At 43.4% G+C, this 21754-nt stretch overlaps 1 long non-coding RNA gene across 1 annotated transcript in view; it reads right to left on the bottom strand.

Moving 5' to 3' along the window:
* The window catches only part of LOC137220708 (uncharacterized), a 472693-nt gene extending 459883 nt beyond the window's left edge, over nucleotides 1-12810 (bottom strand). Inside the window, exon 1 of the long non-coding RNA XR_010941752.1 lies at nucleotides 12724-12810. This is a non-coding gene — a long non-coding RNA (uncharacterized lncRNA). The remainder of the gene's footprint in view (nucleotides 1-12723) is intronic.
* Between the last annotated feature and the right edge of the window lie 8944 nt (nucleotides 12811-21754).

Raw genomic sequence — 21754 nt, 5'->3', positions numbered from 1 at the left:
TGTGTGTGTGTAAGACAGGGACAGAAATAGAGGGATACAGAGACAGAGAGAGATAAAGAAGCCATGGAGTTGGCTGGCTGCTATGCTTCAAACTAACTCTAATGCCCTGACCCAAAAGAGGACTGCATAATGCACAAGGGACTGGACACCAGGTCCAAAGGGTCATGGTGAGGTGCCACTAGCCTTAGCAGACCACCTGCTTCCAAAGTATTTTTTTTTAATTGGAGTATAATTGTTTTACAATGTTGTGCTAGTTTCTGCTGTACAACGAAGTGAATCAGCTATATATATACATATGTCCCCTCCCTTTTGGACCTCCCTCCCACCAGCCCCATCCCACCCATCTAGGTCATCACAGAGCACTGAGCTGAGCTCCCTGTGCTATACAGAAGGTTCCCACTAGCTGTCTGTTTTACACACGGTAGTGTATATATGTCAATCCTAATCTCCCAGTTCGTCCCACCCTCCCCTTCCTCCGCTCCCCCATGTCCACATGTCCATTCTCTACTTCTGTGTCTCTATTCCTGCCCTGCAAATAGGTTCATCTGTACAATTTTTCTAGATTCCACATATATGCGTTAACATGGACAACATCCTTGCCAATTCTCCACTCCATTTTATTTCCCTCTTAGAGACAGTATCTTTTTCACCCAACTGAGTCCAGACAATTATATGGGTCTAATGTTCTGGTCATGGTCAACACTCAGTAAACAGCAGCATTAAGAGTTCTACAAGGAGTTTAGGCTAATTTTCTACAACTAAGAATCTTCTATTTTGTGAATAAGCTTCTGTTGTTTCTACCCATGATATATTGACATGGCTGCAATATCACTTAGTGTTATTACTGAAAATTTTTCAACCGTTATCTTTTCCCACTGAAGACCTTCATCCATGGTTCTGCGCAGGGTGGCAGTGCAGAAGGACACTTAGACTGCTAGAAGGCTCATGCTAAGAGTCTACAGTCTTCAGGCTGAAGGTGAAGACGCATCTCTTGCAGGGTCTAGAATCCTTCCCCCGACTGTTGACATTGTTTCAGTCTGTCTGGTTTGAACCAAAGCCAGCTGAATCTCCTCCAAGTTCCAGTCTTGGTCAGATCTCAGGAGACAGCCTGCCTGGTTGTTCAAAAAAGAATATCTGCCTGAATAGCCACCCCAACCTGGAGTCACAGCAGATCACTGATGCCCTGTGACCCCAGCAAGTGTCCCTATTCATGGTAGAGGGGAGGGCAACAACATTAAATCCTGCAATCTCCACATCTTAGGTTACTGAAGCCTGAATAAGAAGCCCTATGAGCAGACAGTGAGGCTTCAGGGCCAGTTTCCATCTTGCACAATCAGCCTCTCCTGCCAGGCATCTATGTCGTCTTCATTTTTTCCCCTCTTTGCTCACGGGCATCTCCTCTCAGGGCCTCAAAGCACTTTTGATTGTCCGCCACTATTTAGTAAGCATATAAAGGGCCTGACCATGATCAGTTCCCTGAAAAGATAGGAGAGAACTAGAAAAGAGGTCTCCACTCACAAGGAGCTTATAATCCAGAGATGGAGATAAAGATGAAAACATTAAAAATGGATATGGGAGTTCCCTCCCTGTTGGTTGTTTGGCCTGAGATGACCCAGCTGGAGCCTGCAGGCCCTTTGGTGGGGTTAATGATGGACTCCAGGAGTCACAACAAGGAGTACTAACCAGAACTTCTGTTGCAGGTGCCCTTGTCCCTGTGGTGAGCCACAGCCATCCCCTCCCTCTGCAGGAGACCCTCCAACACTAGCAGCCGTGTGGGTGACAGGGTCTTGGTGCTCTGGCTGGATGTCAGGGCTGAGTCTCGGAGGTGGGAGAGCCAAGTTCAGGACATTGGACCACCAGAGACCTCCCGGACCCACGTAATATCAATCAGCCAGAGCTTTCCCAGAGATCTCCAACTCAACGCTAAGACCTAGCTCCACTCAATGACCAGAAAGCTCCAGTGCTGGACATCCCATGCTAAACAACTAGCAAGACAGGAACACAACCCCACCCATTAGCAGAGAGGTTGCCTAAAATCATAGTAAGTTCACAGACACCCCAAAACACACCACTGGACATGGTCCTTCCCACGAGAAAGATAACATCCAACCTCATCCACCATAACACAGGCACCAGTCCCCTCCACCAGGAAGCCGACGCAACCCACTGAACCAACCTCACCCACTGGAGGCAGACACCAAAAATAACGGGAACTATGAACCTGCAGCCTGCGAAAAGAAGACTCCAAACACAGTAAGATAAGCAAAATGAGAAGATAGAGAAACACACAGCAGATGAAGGAGCAAGGCAAAAACCCAACAGACCAAACAAATGAACAGGAAATAGGCAGTCTACCTGAAAAAGAATTCAGAGTAATGATAGTAAAGATGACCCCAAATCTTGGAAATAGAATGGAGAAAATACAAGAAACGTTTAACAAGGACCTAGAAGAACTAAACAGCAAACAAACAATGATGAACAACACAATAAATGAAACTGAAAATTCTCTAGAAGGAATCAATAGCAGAATAACTGAGGCAGAAGAACGTATAAGTGACCTGGAATATAAAATAGTGGAAATAACTACTGCAGACCAGAATAAAGAAAAAAGAATGAAAAGAAGAGAGGACAGTCTCAGAGACCTCTGGGACAACATTAAACACACCAACATTCAAATTATAGGGGTCCCAGAAGAAGAAGAGAAAAAGAAAGGGACTGAGAAAATATTTGAAGAGATTATAGTTGAAAACTTCCCTAATATGGGAAAGGAAATAGTCAATCAAGTCCAGGAAGCGCAGAGAGTCCCATTCAGGATAAATCCAAGGAGAAACATGCCAAGACACATATTAACCAAACTATCAAAAATTAAACACAAAGAAAACATATTAAAGGCAGCAAGGGAAAAGCAGCAAATAACATACAAGGGAATCCCCATAAGGTTAAAAGCTGATCTTTCACCAGAAACTCTACAGGTCAGAAGGGAGTGGTAAGATATACTTAAGAGTGATGAAAAGGAAAAACCTACAACCAAGATTACTGTACCCAGCAAGGGTCTCATTCAGATTAGATGGAGAAACTAAAAGCTTTACAGATAAGTGAAAGCTACCAGAATTCAGCACCACCATACCAGCTTTACAACAAATGCTAAAGGAACTTCTCTAGGCAGTAAACACAAGAGAAGGAAAAGACCTACAAAAACAAACCCAAAACAATTAAGAAAATGGTAATAGGAACATACATATCGATAATTACCTTAAATGTAAATGGATTAAATGCCCCGACCAAAAGACACAGACTGCTGAATGCATACAAAAATAAGACCCATATATAAGCTGTCTACAAGAGACCCACTTCAGACCTAGAAACACATACAGACTGAGAGTAAGGGGATGGAAAAAGATATTCCATGACAATGGAAATCAAAAGAAAGCTGGAGTAGCAGTACTCATATCAGATAAGATAGATAAGATAAGGTTGCCCACTCTCACCACTATTATTCAACATAGTTTTGGAAGTTTTAGTCACAGCAATCACAGAAGAAAAAGAAATAAAAGGAATCCAAATCAGAAAAGAAGAAGTAAAACTGTCACTGTTTGCAGATGACATGATACTATACAAAGAGAATCCTAAAGACACTACCAGAAAACTACTAGAGCTAATCAATGAATTTGGTAAAGTAGCAGGATACAAAAGTAATGCACAGAAATCTCTTGCATTCCTATACACTAATGACGAAAAATCTGGAAGAGAAATTAATGAAAAGCTGCTCAGCATCACTAATTATTAAAGCAATGCAAATCAAAACCACAATGAGGTATCACCTCACACCAGTTAGAATAGGCATCATCAGAAAATCTACAAACAACAAATGCTGGAGAGGGTGTAGAGAAAAAGGAATGCTCTTGCACTGTTGGTGGGAATGTAAATTGATACAGCCACCATGGAGAACAGTATGGAGGTTCCTTAAAGAACTAAAAATAGAACTACCATATGACCCAGCAATCCCACTACTGGGCATATACCCAGAGAAAACCATAATTCAAAAAGACACATGCACCCCAATGTTCATTGCAGCACTATTTAAATAGCCAGGACATGGAAGCAACCTATATGCCCATCGACAGACGAATGGATAAAGAAGATGTGGTACATACATACAATAGAATATTACTTAGCCATAAAAAGGAACGAAATTCGGTCATTTGTAGAAACGTGGATGGATCTAGAGATTGTCATACAGAGTGAAGTAAGTCAGAAAGAGAAAAACAAATATCATATATAAACACATATATGTGGAACGTAGAAAAATGGTACAGATGAACCAGTTTGCAGGGCTGAAATAGAGACACAGATGTAGATAACAAACGTATGGACACCAAGGGGGGAAAGTGGCAGGGCGGATTGTGGTGGTGTGATGAATTGGGAGATTGGGATTGACATGTATACAATGATGTGTATAAAAAGGATGACTAATAAGAACCTGCTGTATAAAAAATTAAATTAAATTTAAAAAAAAGAATATACAATGGAGAAAAGACAGCCTCTTTAATAAGTTGTGCTGGGAAAACTGGACAGCTACATGTAAAAGAATGAAATCAGAACAATTCCTAAGACCATACACAAAAATAAATTCAAAATGGATTAAAGACCTAAATGTAAGGCCAGACACTATCAAACTCTTAGAGGAAAACATAGGCAGAACACTCTATAACATAAATCACAGCAAGATCACTTTTGACCCACCTCCTAGAGAAATGGAAATAAAAACAAAAATAAACAAATGGGACCTAATGAAACTTAAAAGCTTTTGCACAGCAAAGGAAACCATAAACAAGACGAAAAGACAACCCTCAGAATGGGAGAAAATATTTGCAAATGAAGCAATGACAAAGGATTAATCTCCAAAATTTACAAGCAGCTCATGCAGCTCAATATCAAAAAAACAAACAACCCAATCCAAAAATGGACCTAAATAAACATTTCTCCAAAGAAGACATACAGATGGCCAAGAGGCACATGAAAAGATGCTCAACATCACTAATCATTAGAGAAATGCAAATCGAAACCACAAATGAGGTATCACCTCACACCGGTCAGAATGGCCATCATAAAAAAATCTACAAACAATAAATGCTGGAGAGGATGTGGAGAAAAGGGAACCCTCTTGCACTGTTGGTGGGAATGTAAATTGATACAGCCACCATGGAGAACAGTATGGAGGTTCCTTAAAAAACTAAAAATAGAGCTACCACATGACCCAGCAATCCCACTACTGGGCATATACCCTGAGTAAACCATAATTCAAGAAGAGTCATGTACCACAATGTTCACTGCAGCACTATTAACAATAGTCAGGACATGGAAACAACCTAAGTGTCCATCGACAGATGAATGGTTAAAGAAGATGTGGCACATATATACAATGGGATATTACTCAGCCATAAAAAGGAACAAAACTGAGTTATTTGTAATGAAGTGTATGGACCTAGAGTCTGTCATACAGAGTGAAGTAAGTCAGAAAGAGAAAAACAAATACCATATGCTAACGTTCATATATGGAATCTAAAAAAACGGCACTGATGAACCTAGGAAAAGGGCAGCAATAAAGACACAGATGTAGACAAAGGACGTGAGGACACAGGTGGGGAAGGGGAAGCTGGGACAAAGTGAGAGAGTAGTATTGACATATATACGCTACCAAATGTAAAATAGATAGCTAGTGGGAAGCAGCCGCATAGCACAGGGAGATCAGCTCGGTGCTTTGTGACCACCTAGAGGGGTGGGATAGGGAGGGTGGGAGAAAGATGCAAGAGGGAGGGGATATGGGGATATATGTATACATATCACTGACTCACTTTGTTGTACAGCAGAAACTAACACAACATTGTAAAGCAGTTATACTCCAATAAAGATATTTTTTAAATTATTATAGTGTATACACATATTTGGAGCCTTTTGATCAATAAGTTTTTCTACAAATGCCTGAGATCATCTTCAGATTGTCATTTAAGACCTGTCCATGAAGGGGGCAGAGGTGGGGTGGGATATGATTCAGTACTTTAAATAATCTACTTTTAAGACATCTTAAAACACTACGGAATTGAATTATAGTGACTTCAAATATTTTTCATTTAATTACAGTCTTTTAAATTTACTGAAAAAATCCTCATCAAATTTACCATTTCAAATTTATGTTTAAATGTGCAAAAATATACACATTTTATTAACACAGGCTTTTCTCTTCTCTTTCTCTCCCTATTGCTGTCTATTATCTATCTATATACATGCATGTGTGTGTGTGTGTGTGTGTGTGTGTGTGTGTGTGTGTTTCTCGTTTCTACCAGGAAAATGTAGAGAAAATTTTAATGATCTCCAAACACTAATATAACTGAGATATCTGGTAATTAATATTACAAACAACTTAGTAAAGAGACAGATAAGTGTGGTAGAAAGAGCTTAGGCACTGGAGAAAAGCATGAATTTAACCTGCTCCTTTCTCATTATACGGACTTGGAAAAGAATAATAATCCTTATCTCATAAGGTTTTTTATGGGAGAAAAGGATTAATGTACATAAAGTATCTAGCACAGTATTAAATATGCTGTTTTAAGCTGCCTTGTATACCTCTGGGAATTAGGTATAAATCATTAAAGTCCATGATAACTTAACTCTCTTTTTATAAGTTAATAAGCATTTATTAATTAACTGTATTATCTTCAATAATGAAATCACGCTTTCAAGCCTTATCTGGAAATGTGTGATAACCAGGACCCCTGCAAGTGGACAGTTTAATCAAAGTCAGGTAAGGTTTACTTAGCAATAGGCGGAGTTGTGTGTTTAATGGAGGCTCAGTTAGAAGGTATACATTCTGACAAAGGAACGGAGAGGAGATTGTGCATGAGGAGCACATGAGTGAGAAAGGAAGAACAGAAAAAAGCTGGAGACAAGAGAAATCAAATCCATCAACTGAAACAGAAACTCTGGAGTCCCTGTGGAGTGACAGCGTGATCTAGTGGAATGCTCACAGGCTTGGCAATCAGCGGGTTCCAAATTCCTGGTCAGCCACTGGTAGCTGGGTGACCCTGGGCAAGGCATGTGACCTTTCGGAACCTCCACCTCATCGTGGCAAAATAGGTAAGATATTCCCTACCTGGCATGGAAGATTAGAGGTGATCTACATAGAACGCACGACACAATGCCTGTCCACAGAGACATCTAATTAATAACTCATTATTACCTCCTAGTTATCAACTGCTATTGTCATCGCCTAATGCCAGTGCTAAGCAGATCCGTAACATAACAAACTAAAACTAGTCAACTATCCAGCTAAAATAAGAGCAGATACTGATGAGCTAGAAAACAAACGACAGACAACAAACAAAAAATCTTTTTGTAGCACTAGCAAGATCAACCAAGAAAAAAAATAGAAGGAATAATAATGTATGAAAAAAATATATTTTGATGTGCCTACAAGGAATGAGGTTTTAGAAGACCTGGTAGCTAAATATCAAGAAACCAGAGTTCACCAGCTATACCTTAACACCTTCAGTAAATGCAGCCATGTTCCAGTGCAGAGTTGCCCAGGTAGAACCAGAAAGAAAGAAAGCTTGGCTAACGAACTAGAATTGCAGACGTCAGATCAAGAAATTCAGTATGTACCTGATGCAATATCACTGGATGATACCCCTTCTGTGGAGAAGATTAACATGCTGATTTGGGAAGTGGGATTCTGGCCCTTGGAAGAAGGAGGTGGAGTCAGGGAGGTTTTCTTTCTCCCAGAGTTCCCCGACGATGGCTCACAGTACAACAGTGATCAACAGTAGAAGGACAGTGCTTAGAGGCTGACCGCTCCAAAAAGACAAGGGAAATAGGTAAAATCACAACAACGGGGACCCACAACATTCCTTAAGAATTTCCTGCAAAATTTCAGTTCCTGCAGGGGCCAAAGAGTGGGATCATTTTAGGAAAGACACATCCTGCTTGTGGGTCCTGGATGCTAGATCCTGAACAGCAGCAGCAGCATCCCAAAACACATAGGAAAACAAAGAAGCAAAAACCATAAGCTCCAGAATCATTTAAAGTAGTAACACCATATCCTAAATCCTATAAAATAAGAATAAATATATTGTATGCACTGATTATACAAGGCCTCCCTGTGTTCTCTAAACAGCTCTACTGTGTAGCCTAAAAACGTATATTTTAGTTACAAGGAGCTTTAAACATGTAACTGACAATAATTGTCTTCCTGGAATTCAGAAGAGTCTTTGAGGCAATGCTACAAATGGCCTAGCTCTCCTAACAAAACTAAACAAGTACAAACTCCAACCCAAGAAGTCTGTGCTGCTGCCTTCTTATTCTCATCACATGCGTTAAATTAATTAAACAAGGAGGGCATTAGACCAAGGTGACTCAAATGCTCTAATGCAGCGCTAATGCTTGGCACCTACGTAAGCAAACCAAAATCTAAGCCTGTAAAGGCCTCAGGGTTAAGAAATCGAAACCTAAGTAGAACCAATCACAGACAGCCGACTAGGCTTTCCTGAATGTGGCAACGGCTTAAGCTACAGCCAATCGTATAATCTCCTTGCTTTGCTTCTAAGTCTTCTCTATGAAAGTCCTAACTACCTCTGGTTTGTCTCTGCCTGATTAGAATCCATATTTGCTCAGGGAAATGCTTAAACATTTTAATATGCGTCAGTTTATCTTTCAGCACATTGAAACTCAGTCCTAACTACCATCCTGGCTTATTGTCATGTTCTCTGACATTTAAGAGATCACCCACCTCACCCCCACTCTCACCCCGCCACAGTTTAAAATAAGGGAAGTAAGACTCAGGGAGGTTGAGGGACGGTCACAATCATAATGACGCTAGTGTTTATCCCTCCATGAATGCTAACCAAATCATTTTAATGACACCTAACTATTATATCCACGTAGGTTGCCAGTCCTCAGCACATATGAGTGACTAGTGTAACTCAGTTATGACTGATAGAAAAACTAAAATGAAAATTAAGGTGAGGTATCATGTTCAGTCACATGAGAAATCTATTATTTTGAAGGTTGCCACAAATGCACTGCAATTCGGATGTTCATATCAGACCAAAGACAATTTGGAGTGTTCTTAGTCACGTGAAGCTTATAGTGGCAGTCAGTCCTCCAAGCAATTCACACATCACAGAAATGCATTTTTAATCGTAATTTTATAGGGCTGTATTTTTAAAAGCAACTTTAAAGATATTTCATTGAAAGGAATATGTCACTAAAATGACTAAAATTCTGAAATCCAATCACAGCTTCCTTCACTTCCTCTCCTTCCCCACTCCCTCCAAGCCACCATCAGTCCACCCTCGATTCTGACCCCACTTGCCTGACATAAGCCTGCAAGAACCATCACTGCAACACCCTGCTGGCCTCCTAAGAAAAGCATTCTGGTCTCTCCCTTTGTCTCTCTGCCACAAATCTGCAAGTCCCTCCCTAAGTCTTGGTGGTCCTTTTGTTTGCCTTGAATAGACCTACTTTCACATCCACTATAATACCAGCAGCAAACTGATTCCATATTGCAGCCTAAATCCTACCCACATCCACAAGAAGGATTGGGCCATCCAAGCACCCATTACAGGTACCAATTTATCAGGAAGGTGCACTAAGCCAACACAGGAATGTCGGCAACTTGTTGCCGGTGAACTCAGCTGTCCACATGAAACTTTTCACATAACTGGCCAGACATAAGCCCACTCCTGGCTCCCACCAACATATATATTAAAGCATCCTGCAAGGCACAGCCTTTTCTCTCCGGTGCGCTTTAGCAAGTTAGATGGTTTGCCCACAGAGTCACAGATCTTGAGATCAGCTGATAGAACAGCTGAGGCCGGCACCAAGGGACCAATGACATGCTAAAACTGCAGGATGAAGATTGTAGTATTTATCAGTAACAAGTGGTTCACATTATTATTTCAGTTTGAAGCACTGACCCAAGACTTCCATGAAGTTGTCTGGTTCAGAAATAAAAAAAGAAACTCAAAAAAAAAGAGAGAGAGAGAGAGAACTAAAGAAAAATGAGATCTGTTTTGCTATCATGTAAGTCAGGAAAAGAAACTTTTAAATACATATTGAACTACACTTTACTACTATTCAACAATTCATGTATTCAATATATGAATAGCACACTTCCCCTATACTTAGTAAATAGGAGTACTCATCACTACAGAAAATGTGATGTGTGAGACAATTTCAACTAAGTGTAAATGTTATGCTACATCTGGGTCTGTAATAAACCCCAATTTCTAAATATAAACATAGGCATGCAATTTTTTAAAGAGAAAATCAGCTTCTCTTTGTTATAAGAAAATGACTACTAGATAAATATTTAAGGAATACCACTTCAAGACTGCCAAACTATTGCCCTGCCCCGAGAATTACCCCACTGCCCCATAACATGCTGGTCTGGCCCTGACCTCAGCCCCATTTTATTAGCCCACCCACACATAACATGAATCCCAGCTCTTCTCCTGCAATCCCTCCTCTCCCCCGCAAATTATCCCCCTTGTTATTTCTGTCTGTGGCTTCTATTTCAAAGGCAGAGAGGTTCCTGTTCTTTCCAATCTTGCTTCTTACTCAGTTCCCACATATAATTTAGGTTTTATCAATCCCTTCCTCCCCCACCTCTTTAGTCTCCTCCTCTTTACTTCAATCCTTCCTCTTGGGTAACACCAAAGGGAGCACGAGGCTCCGTTACCCTAACACACTCATTCTTCTCCTCCCTGCTGCCCTGACTAACCATCCGTTCTCTTCTGCACGTCAGCTCCAAACTTTCAAAGGAGCATTCTACTTCAAAGAGTAAGTGACCTCTATTTCCTCACCAGTTCCACATGCCTTAACCAAGTGCAAACACACTGACAGCAGAACTGCAACAAGGAGGCTGGGGGCAGCTGCGGCAACCTGGAGGGGTCAATCCCCCCCAACCTCTCACACTCCCTCCACTACACCGCCGACACAGGGCCTCCAGCCAACATCCAACCCAAGAGGAATGAGGGCTAGGGGTGGTTTGAAATTTGGGATTTTTATGTGAAATCTAACAATTTCTAAATATTAGCTATTAATCTGACTTTTTTAAACACTGAGGATGAAGTGAATTACCTTCTTATGGTTGGATTCAGCCTACAGCCCTGAAATTTGCAAACTATGCTTTAAATCTAAAAAGAGTTTTAAAAGTCATCAGTGACCACTTAGCTGCCATAACCAATAGCCTTTCTCACCTCATTTTTCTCACCTTTCCGTGTGTGGTGGGGGGCGCGTTTTATCACCAACTCCTGTGTTAAACTGCCGTAGCCAAGATTCTGTGATTCCATTCCTTCCTTACTGTTCTGTCGTCACCTCTTTCCTTAGCTTGTCTTGCTTGATCATTTTCTTTTTTCTCTTTCAAAACCCCTCATTGCAAAATCATCTAATATCTGGGATTCAACTATTCCCACTACAGAGCTCGCTCTCCCCGAAAAACTCCAACTTCTCCCCTAAGCTCCAGTCTCAAACTTCTGTGTATAGGGTACAAGAACCCCCAAAATACCCCCTAATTCTCTTCCTTAGCACTGTTGCCACCAAATCCACTTATTCTATCCCTTTCCTTTTAGCCAACCAGCCTCAAAACTCCACCAACTGCTCCGTCACTCCTGACACCCAATCAGTCATCACTTCTCTTCTGTGCCCTTTGCAAAATCTGTCATGACTGTCTCCACCTTTTCTTTCTTCCTCCTTGACTCTCATTAGCTCTCAGCTGGAGGACTAATCCCAGAGCCTATAAATCCACCTCCCCGGCCCAGGTCCTTCATCTCTTCACCTCCACCCTGCTGCAAAATTCATCTTCCTGAAGGACTCAAGTCCTGGCATTCCTGTGCTCAGAACAATTAAACTGGTCCCTGTTGCTTACCCAGAATGGAACTCATCACCCTACCTGATATTTTCAGACTGCTCCTCCTGCATTTCTTTCAAACCCCGTGCATTTCAACCAAACTCACTCACCTGTTCTGCAAACACACCTCACCTTCTTTACTTAAGCCACTCTCCTGCATGAAATATCGTCCCTTCCTTCTACCAAAATCCTAAGTGGCAAGCAAAGTCCTTTTTATAAATGTTCGGACTGCCTCCTGACTAATGTAATCCTATTCTCTGAAACCCCATAACTCTGGATCTATTCCTCTGGTGGACTTAACACAGTGAAGCCTCCATTAAGAGCTCATGATTCGTGTGTTATCTCTGTAAGATGATGGGTTCCTTGGAGTGGCAAGTTTGGGGCCCCATTTGTCTTGGACCACTCACAATGCTAGCAGTGACTTCCATCTCCATATTTGAGGACCAGATGACTGGGCCAGTTTCCTGACTGCCTGCAACAGTACTAATAATCACAGTATAGGTTTTCACAGGCTGGGGTGGAGCCTAGCAGTATGAGAGAGTTGAGGACTGCCTGTCTTTCTGGCTGAGGCAAGTTTGGGATTAGAATGATATATAGTGGCATAGTGGGCCAGTTACAGGTGCAATCTCATATTTCTTACTTTAGCTTGACATTGGTTCCTGTCAAGTGAACTTTAACTGCTATTTCCAATTTTCCTTCCAGTTTGAGATTAGAGCTGGTATTTAGTCACCAAGATAGCAAGCTCCTCTGTTGCAAACTAGATCTCCTCAAAGATCCCCCCTCCATCCTGTCCCCTGGTTCTCTATCCACTGTATTACCTTGGACTTGTCCTTCTCCAGGATTCAGCCCACAGCGCCTGATCCACAAAGTTGCCTTGGACTACAGGGTTTTCATTTCATTCTCCTAAAAAAATAAATGTAACATTTTTTTATTGAAACATCCCACATGGCTAAAAGAATTCAAACAGAACAAAAGTGTACTATATGAAAAATCTCCCTCCCACACCATAGTTCCCCAGTTAAGGAGTCTCTCAGTCTCCCAAGGACAACCGCTAAACCATTTCTTTGGCTACCCTTCCAGAAGTTTTCCCTCACCTGCAAATATATATAACATATAATCACTTTTGTATAGGAACAAAAGAACACAACGCACACTAGTGTGCTATTTGGTTTTTGTTCTTAACAATATTCAGCAATTGTAAATATTCAGTAACTTGTAAATCTAAGTTAATACACAGAAAGCCCTTGGAAGAATACCTGGCCCACAGTCAATGCTCAATGACCCTTCACATGGAACCTAGCAGGGGACATTCCAAGATTCTAAAGTTCATACCTATTAGACCCTAGGAGCACACAAAAAAACACTGCAGTTCTCCTGCACGAGAGCTCAGAGGTGCTTCTTTCCACTCACATTCCAGAGACAGGCTCCTGCAGACTTGGCTGTCACCTCTCACACTGCCACCAGAGTTCGTCCTCTCAACCAAGACACACCCCCCTTCCTCTGATCCCACCAAGCTAAACAATCCATGCAAGAATAAAGACCTCATAATGGGTGTTGCTGCAACCCCTTTCAGAAAACTGAGGAAAAGCCGCTTGTTGCCCTTTAATTTGATTACATGGCAACGAAAGATAAATTCACCCGTATACTATGCGCTGTGTGAAATCAGCACCCCCGGTTTTGCCCAAGCTGGCTCAGCCCCGCACCCCGTCACGGTGACATGGAGAGTCTCCGGCCTTCGGCTCCTGTCCCAAACCTCTCCTACCAAGCCCTCTGATTAGAGGAGAGCTCCCAGGAGGTGTAAATTAAGAAGTTAACCAGACCAGGGCACAGCTGCGGGTTGGAGCACCCTTGGGAGACCACCAGAGAAGTCTTTGCTCCCCTCGAAAGCAGTTTTCAGTTTAAAGCTCTGAAAAACTTCTCCCCACCCTCCCATCCCTGCCATTTTCGCCCTTTTCAGTCCCCCGCCCCGCGGAGGCCTTCAGGACTTCCCGTTGTTCGGTTCACACACCTGAGGAGCCTCTCACTTCCGCTGCTGCTTACAGCCAGCCTACCCAGCATGCACCGCGGCAGACCGGGCACCACTCCCCCTGGGGGTGGGGGCTGGGGGAAGGGCAGGGCCGGAGCGTTTGGCTCTTGAGGTTTTTGGGGGTGTCTGTAGAATTTGGGAGAGCTTGCATTTAGTGAGAAGCTGGTGACCACTGCTCCTGAACAACGAGTTGAAAGTCCTTTTTTTTTTTTTTTTTTGCGGTACGCCAGCCTCTCACCGCCGTGGCCTCTCCCGTTGCTGAGCACAGGCTCCGGACGCGCAGGCTCAGCGGCCATGGCTCACGGGCCCAGCCGCTCTGCGGCATGTGGGATCTTCCCGGACCGGGGCACGAACCGGTATACCCTGCATCAGCAGGCGGACTCCCAACCACTGTGCCACCAGGGAAGCCCGAAAATCCTTTTAAATTCCATTCCCCCTAGAGACTTTTCTTTCCAAGTACACGCGGGTTTATGGGCTGGAGGACACAATGTGCACGCACAAACGGGGTCCCCCAGCAACTGAAAGTGGGGAGAAATGCCATCACAGTGGCACCCTGATTCTCATTAGGGGAAGAAACATGAGATGCTTGACCCTTTCATGTTACTTGCTGGAGGCTTATGTAGGGTGAGAGACGGGGTCAAAACAGGCCAGCTGTAGACAACTGTTTTGCCACTGACTTTGCAGACATTTCCCAAAGCCCTGTAGCACCCGATACCCGTACCGGCATAACTGCACACACACAGGGAGAGTGAGCCTTCTTTCATAACAGCTGCAGCTTCTTAACGGAATGGCCTTTCCACTGAACCTGTCATAGAGACTAGCCCAAAGCCCCTGTCAACAAGAATATTAAAAATTCAGGAAGAAGTTAACAGGGCACTGTTACTTAAAGTGGTACTTGGTCAGGCCACCCCGGCCAACAGAGATCCAGGGACTACTGAATGACCTCAAGTGTTTTGGAGCAGAACGAATAAGGAGAAACTTCTGTGAGCAAGAAAAATAACCAGGTCAACCTCCTAGAGCCCTGGGTGTGAACAAAAGGCTAGGGTCAGAAGGGTACCCCAAGCAGTGTGTCAAGGCTCAGACCAACCTCGAGAGGAACATCCAGGGATGCAGTGGGATTGTGTCACGGATGGAATGTGGGCTGCAGGCTGAGCACTGTGCTGAAGGCAAAGTGACAGAGTCCCTGCGCACGGGTGTGAGAGAAGAGCGGGGCGCACGTTTAGGGGAGGGATCAGACACTCTCCAGGGGAGGACGGATGACAACTCTGAGCAGCTGTCTGCAAAGTTCAGGACTGCAGAGCCGTTCCAGTGACTTTAGGGAATTAAGATGTTTGGGGCAGGAGTTCCAGACAAAACTATGAATTTAGTCTAGCTTCCAGTTGCTTCCAGACAAAAACCTGGGCATCATTCTTGGCATCTCTCTCTCTCTCTCTCTCTCCCTCTCTCGCCCCCACCCCACGTCCAGTCTATCAAGGAATCCTATTGGCCCTATTTTCAAAATATATCTCAATTCCGCCCAGTTCTCAACACCTCTGCTGCTATTACCCTGGTCCAATCTATACCATCTCTCACCTCAATTACTGAAATAACTTCTCCAGGGTTCTTATTTCCACCTTTGCTCCCCTGCAGTCCACACAGCAGCCAGAGGGATACAATGAAAATGTGAGTCAGATGGTGTCCCTTCTCTGCTGGAAACCCTCCAATGGCTCCCCATCTTACTCAGAGGAAAAGCCAAATCCTTCCACTGTCTTACAAGGTCCTGCACAGACTGGCCCCATGGTCCCTTGGTCCTCATCTCCTCCTGCTCTCAGCCTCACTCTCTCACTCCGGCCGTACTGGCATCCTCATCCTCCTTCAACTGACCATGTCCACTCCTGCCTCAGGGACTTCCTCAACTATACTTCCCTCGGCCTGGGAAGCTCCTTCCCAGGATATATTCATGACTCACCCCTCAGCTCATTCATTCTTTTCTCAAATATGAAATTCTCAGGAAGATCTACCCCATCCAAAATTACAAGTGCATCCCCTTTGAACTGCTCTATTATTTTCATATCATTTATCACTTTCTAATGTGATATATAAGCACTATATATAGAATGCACTTATTATACATTGTCCTTCCTCACACTAAAACGCAAAGTTCCATGAGAGCAAGGAGTTTTATGTAGTTTGTCAGTTGGTGGATTTTTTGAGGCTACTAGAACGTCTGGCTTACAGATGGCTCTCAATACACATAGTTTAAATGAATAAGTAAAGTAATTTAGGGTTGAAGCCATCGAATGGCCCCTTCACCAGACTAGTAGCTCCTCTATGGCAGGAAAGGTACCATCCATCCATTCATACGTGTGATACCTATTTATTGAGCACCTAACCTATACAAAGCACTTTGCTGGGGTCTAAAATATAATGGCGAAAAAAACATAGACGGTCCTACCTTCAAGGAGCTTACAACTTAGTGACTGGAGACAGATAACCCTGCAAATAAGGGTTATTCAACAATAACCCTGCAAATAAGGAGATAATTACAATTGACATAAGTGTACTATTAAAATAATCCAGGAAAGACATTCTGTTTTGAGTTAGGTTGGTAGCAGAGGAAATGGAAAGAGCTGAACTGATTCGAGATTACTTAGAAGATGGAAAATACAGGCGTTGTCAATGGATCAGATGGGGTTGGGGAGAATTTTATGACAAAGGTGAGCCCTGAATTTCTGGTTTAAGAAACTGGGTGGATTAAAGTGCCCTTTGCATGGGTTAGCGTAGGAGGCTTGATAACGGACCCTCAAAAGATATCCATGTCCTCAACTCTGGAACCTGTGAATGCTACCTTATCTGGAAAAAGAGTATTTACAGATATGATTAATTTAAGGGTCTTGAGAATGAGAGATTATTCTGGATTAACTGGATGGGCCCTAAATACAATCTTCCTTATAAGAGGGAAGCAAAGGGAGATTTAAACACACACATACAAGAAGGCAATGTGAAAATGGAACAAAAAGAGATTTAAAGATGCTGCCCTTGAAAATTGGAGTGATGTGGCCACAAGCCAAGTCTGATAATTAATTTTCTGTGTCACCTTGACTTGGCCACGGGATGTCCAGACATTTGGTCGAACATCATTCTGGGTGTGTTTGTCAGAGTGTTTCCTGATGAGATTTTGTTTGACTCAGTAGACTGAGTAAAGCAGGTTGTCCTCCCTAATGTGGGTGGGCCTCATCCAATAAATTGGAGACCTGAATAGAACAAAAAGTCTGAGAAAGAGGAAACTTCTCCTGCCTAATTGCTTGAATCAAGACAGTCCTCTTCTCCTGCCCTCAGACTGGAATTTACAGCACGGACCCTCCTGAGTCTCTAGCTTGACGACTGCAGATCTTCTCACCCTCCATAGTTACATGAGCCAGTTCCTTATAATAAAACTATACATACACACACACAAACACACACACACTACTGGTTCTGTTTTTCTGGGAAACCCTCACTAATACACCAAGAAATGTTGGCAACCACCGGAAACTGGAAGAATCAAGGAACAGATTTATCCCTGAAGCCCCCAGAGAAAGTGTAGTCCTGCTGACATCCTGATTCAGCCCAGAGGAACTAATTTTAGATTTCTGGCCTCCAGACTGGGAGTATAAGTGTGTGCTGTTTTAAGCCAATCCATTTGTAGTAATTCATTACAGAAGTCGCAGGAAACTAATGCAACGGGAAGCAGTGTAAGTGGATCATCTAAGGGTAGGGAGACATCAAGATTCAGTTTGGAATATGGGATCTGAGATGCCTGTCACACACCTAATGGAGAAGCAGACCAAAAAAGGGATTTGGCTATGCAGGTAGGAGACTGATGGAATGGTCTGAGCAAGCATTATCAGCCCCACGGTCCCAGAGCCTGGAAAGCACGAGAAGCAGAGTGAAAAGGAAAGATGGCCGAGCACCATGTCCTGAGGAACTCTCAACATTGAGAGGACAGGTAGAAAGGTAGCCTGAAAGAGAAACAGGAGAACATGGGGTCTTTGAGGCCAAGAGATATGAATGTTTTTGAATGACAAGAGTGATCAATTCTGGAACAGAACCCAGTCTGGAGTAGATTGAAGATTGAATGGTTGATGGGAAAGCAGAGAGAGCCTGTGTGGGCAACTTATTCTTGAATTTTGTTTGACTTGGAACGTACATAAAGAGAGCGGATAGTTGCTATGGACAATGGATCCAGGGAGGATTTTTCATTCTTATGTTCAGATAAAAGAGTTTCAGGCATTGCGTATGACTTGGAAATGACCCAACAGAATGGAAACAAATAGAAATTCAAGTGAGGGTGAGGTTACCTGCTGAAGCCTAAGAAGGGGAGCATACAGAGATCAGGTCTCAATCCTGGCTGTAGTTTAGGTGTCCCTGAAGGCATTTTAAAAATTCCGATTCCCAGCCTGCACTCAAGACCAAAGACATCAGATTTTCTGAGTTGGGAGCCAGACATCAGTCACTGTTAAAGCTTCCCAGGTGATTCCAATGAGTGATCCGTGGGATTCAGAGCACATCTGGAAGGAGTGGCATAGGGTCCAAGGAGAATCAGGTGCAGGTGCAAGTAAGTTTGGAGGTTTGGTGGGTGTAAGTTAGAGACTTCCCAACTTCACCTTCATACTTCCAAAATTCAAGACAAGGTCAAGTGCTAAGCATGTGCTGAGTGTATAAATGAATAAGGAGAAGACTGAGAACTGAAGAAAAAACGACATTGTTCATACTGAGAGTGGAAAGGGGAAGATGCCTCAACTGGAAAAATGTGGGAAGAGTGTGGAAAGAGCTGTGAATTTATAGCTATACCTTCCATCCATTCATTCAACTGGCATTCATCAGACAGACACCAAACCAAGCTGTGGGGATAAAACATAAGCAAGACATTGTCCCCAACCTCACAGCTTTCACAATTCAATGGAGGAAAGGGACATACAAGGAAACAGAACATTCAAGAGCTGTAATAGAATCAAGCACAAGGGATAGTGGGAACTTAGACCTTTGTAGGGACAGAAGTCACCTCCTCCCATAAGTACTTGGCACGTGCTCTTGAGACATATTCATTGTGCTCCAAGCACCTTATCGTCCTGAGGAAACAGAGGAGGAAATGACAGCTCAGCTCTTATTCTGCAGGTATGACTAAAGCAGCCCTAAAACTGTAATGACATGTCAGCTGGTCAGTGCCACATGGGGTCTCTAAGCAGGAGAAAGTCTCAGCCGTCAGGCAGGGTGGTGGCAATGCTGAGGTCAACATGGGATGTTCTACATCAGGGGTCCCCAACCCCCGGGGACGAGGACCACTACCGGCCCTCAGCCTGTTAGGAACGGGGGCCGCACAGCAGGAGGTGAGCGGTGGACGAGCGAGGGAAGCTTCATCTGCCACTCCCCATGGCTCGCATTACCTCCTGAACCATCCCTCCTCCCCCACTATTCCCCCTCCCCCGTCCATGGAAAAATGGTCTTCCACGAAACTGGTCCCTGGTCCCAAAAAGGATGGGGACCACTGTTCTACATGGTAATCTTCCAGGTGACATTCAGAAAGTGGTCACTAGGTGGCAGGGTTAACATTTGCAAGATAGCTGCCAGTAGCAGTCACTACTAGCTGGATACTCGCTGGAAACGTTGTTTGTTTCCATCCCGAAGGGAAAGTGGAGCCAAGTCCTAGGGACATAGGATGATTGGGTAGAGTTTCTCGAATTTCACGCAGAGCTCCCTCCATATGCAATCCCTCGCTTCTAAAGCTGGACTCCTCTCTGCCTTAGGGACACGGGCCTCAGTACACACCCGGCCCTAAGAAGCAGTTGCAGAGTGGGGTTTGCAGTGGGGAGGAGGACAGGCTGCAAAGTTTTCTTCAAAACACTGGGGGAAACAAGTGGCTCTGATGGGTTTTTTCCCTTCTTCAGATTTCCCTGTCACCGTCTTTCTCCTGTTTTATCTGGTGCCAGGCTCCCTAGGTTCAAGCCCTACCTCAGCCACAGAGCCAAATGACCTTGAGCAATTTACTTAGCTTCCTTGTGTTTCTTTACCCAGAAATGACAGAGTGTAGTCATAAAGATAGTGAGTTAAAATCTCTAACTTACTTAGAACAGTACCTGACAATAAACAGTAGGCACTATGTACTAAATATTATTATTATTTTCTCAATGAAAAAAGAAAGAACTTTTTTCTAAATTCCTTATGAAGACGGTAAATAGTTGGCACTCTAAGTTGTAATTTAAAAACATAAACAACTTCGAATCCCAATTTTTCAGATGAAAGTATAAAGAAAAAAGTGACAACACAACAAAAGGTACATCTATTCTGGAATGGTGAACCATGGTCAGGTTCTTTTCCTGGTAGAATTCTAGACTGGAAATGGGCCACCTCCTGCCAGGGAAGCAACTAACCCTCCAGGTATCCAGCTTCCCACTCCCTTCCCTACAGAAAAAACAAAGCCTGAGACCCCAGTGTCAGCAGGTGCTTTACAACCTGTCCTAGGTCTTGATTGTGGTGGTGGTTCTCTCATTCCCCATATGAGCACGAAGTTCTGGCCTCACAGCCAGCAGCCTCTCCAGATACTCCAAAACTGCATTGCCCCACCAAGGCTATACACTTTTTTTTCCTGAAAAAACAAACAAACAAACACAGCTTGGGATAGCTCAATTTCAACCTTGGTTATGACCTTATCAACTCATACAAAGCAAAGATTTTTGTCATTTGTTTAGTTTCTATTTGTGACTTGAATAGTGACTGTGCGTGTGTTTAAAAGCTACAAGTCAGCCTCATTTTTCACAGCAGATAGACATGTAGTTAAATTTTGAAAAATCTGGTCATAAAAACTGCACGAGATTTGGTTACAGGAATTCTACGATAGTGTAGTCACAAACTGAGTTCTTTGATAAAATAAATGCTTGTATTTTATCAATCCTGCAATTTAAAATTTTTTAAATAAATTTATTTATTTTATTTTTGGCTGCGTTGGGTCTTCGTTGCTGCGTGCGGGCTCCCCCCCAGTTGCGGCGAGCAGGGGCCGCTCTTCGCCACAGTGCGCGGGCCTCCCATTGCAGTGGCCTCTCCCGCTGCGGAGCATGGGCTCCAGGGGTGCAGGCTTCAGCAGCTGCGGCCCGCGGGCTCCAGAGCGCAGGCCCAGCAGTTGTGGCGCACGGGCCCAGCCGCTCCGTGGCATGTGGGATCCCCCCGGACCAGGACTTGAACCCGTGTCCCCCACACTGGCAGGCGGACTCCCAACCACTGTGCCACCAGGAAAGCCCCTTAAATTTTTATGCTTGATTTGTTTAAAGCAAATTCAACTCTATTTAGAAAGTAGAAAGTTTTAGAATTTCTTCTTTCTTCTTTTTTTTTGTTTGTTTATTAATAACAGACTACAACAGGAACAGACTGTGTTCCAAAGAGGAAGACTATGCTAGAATTGAAGCTACAATCTTATAATTTTCCCATACTTCGCCACTGCTGATTGCCACTGTCTCTCCATGTAGAGACTTTTTCTCTTAACTTGATGTTAATTTATGGAGAGTCTTATCACAATATATGTTTATTCACAATACAATGGATTTTTCTCTTTCTTGTTGAAAATCCCAAGATGCCCCAGTGCTTGGCTTCCTGTTGTCTTCCCCCAAAGACTCCACATATTTGCATCTCACATGAAAAAAAAAAAAAAAGGTCAAAACTGGATTGGTACCATCTCAGAGGTGAACTGCCTACTGGGTTGGTCAATGTCAGGGCTGTGGGCTATGACACACCCCAGGTGTTTAGGACTTCCCACTCCATGACTTACCTTCAACCAGGCACATCCCATCGACCAGGCTCCACTGACCACTGGG

Source organism: Pseudorca crassidens, chromosome 3 (genome assembly GCF_039906515.1).
Source record: "Pseudorca crassidens isolate mPseCra1 chromosome 3, mPseCra1.hap1, whole genome shotgun sequence".
In the NCBI taxonomy this organism is placed as follows: domain Eukaryota; kingdom Metazoa; phylum Chordata; class Mammalia; order Artiodactyla; family Delphinidae; genus Pseudorca; species Pseudorca crassidens.
This window is presented reverse-complemented; position numbering and strand designations above follow the sequence as displayed.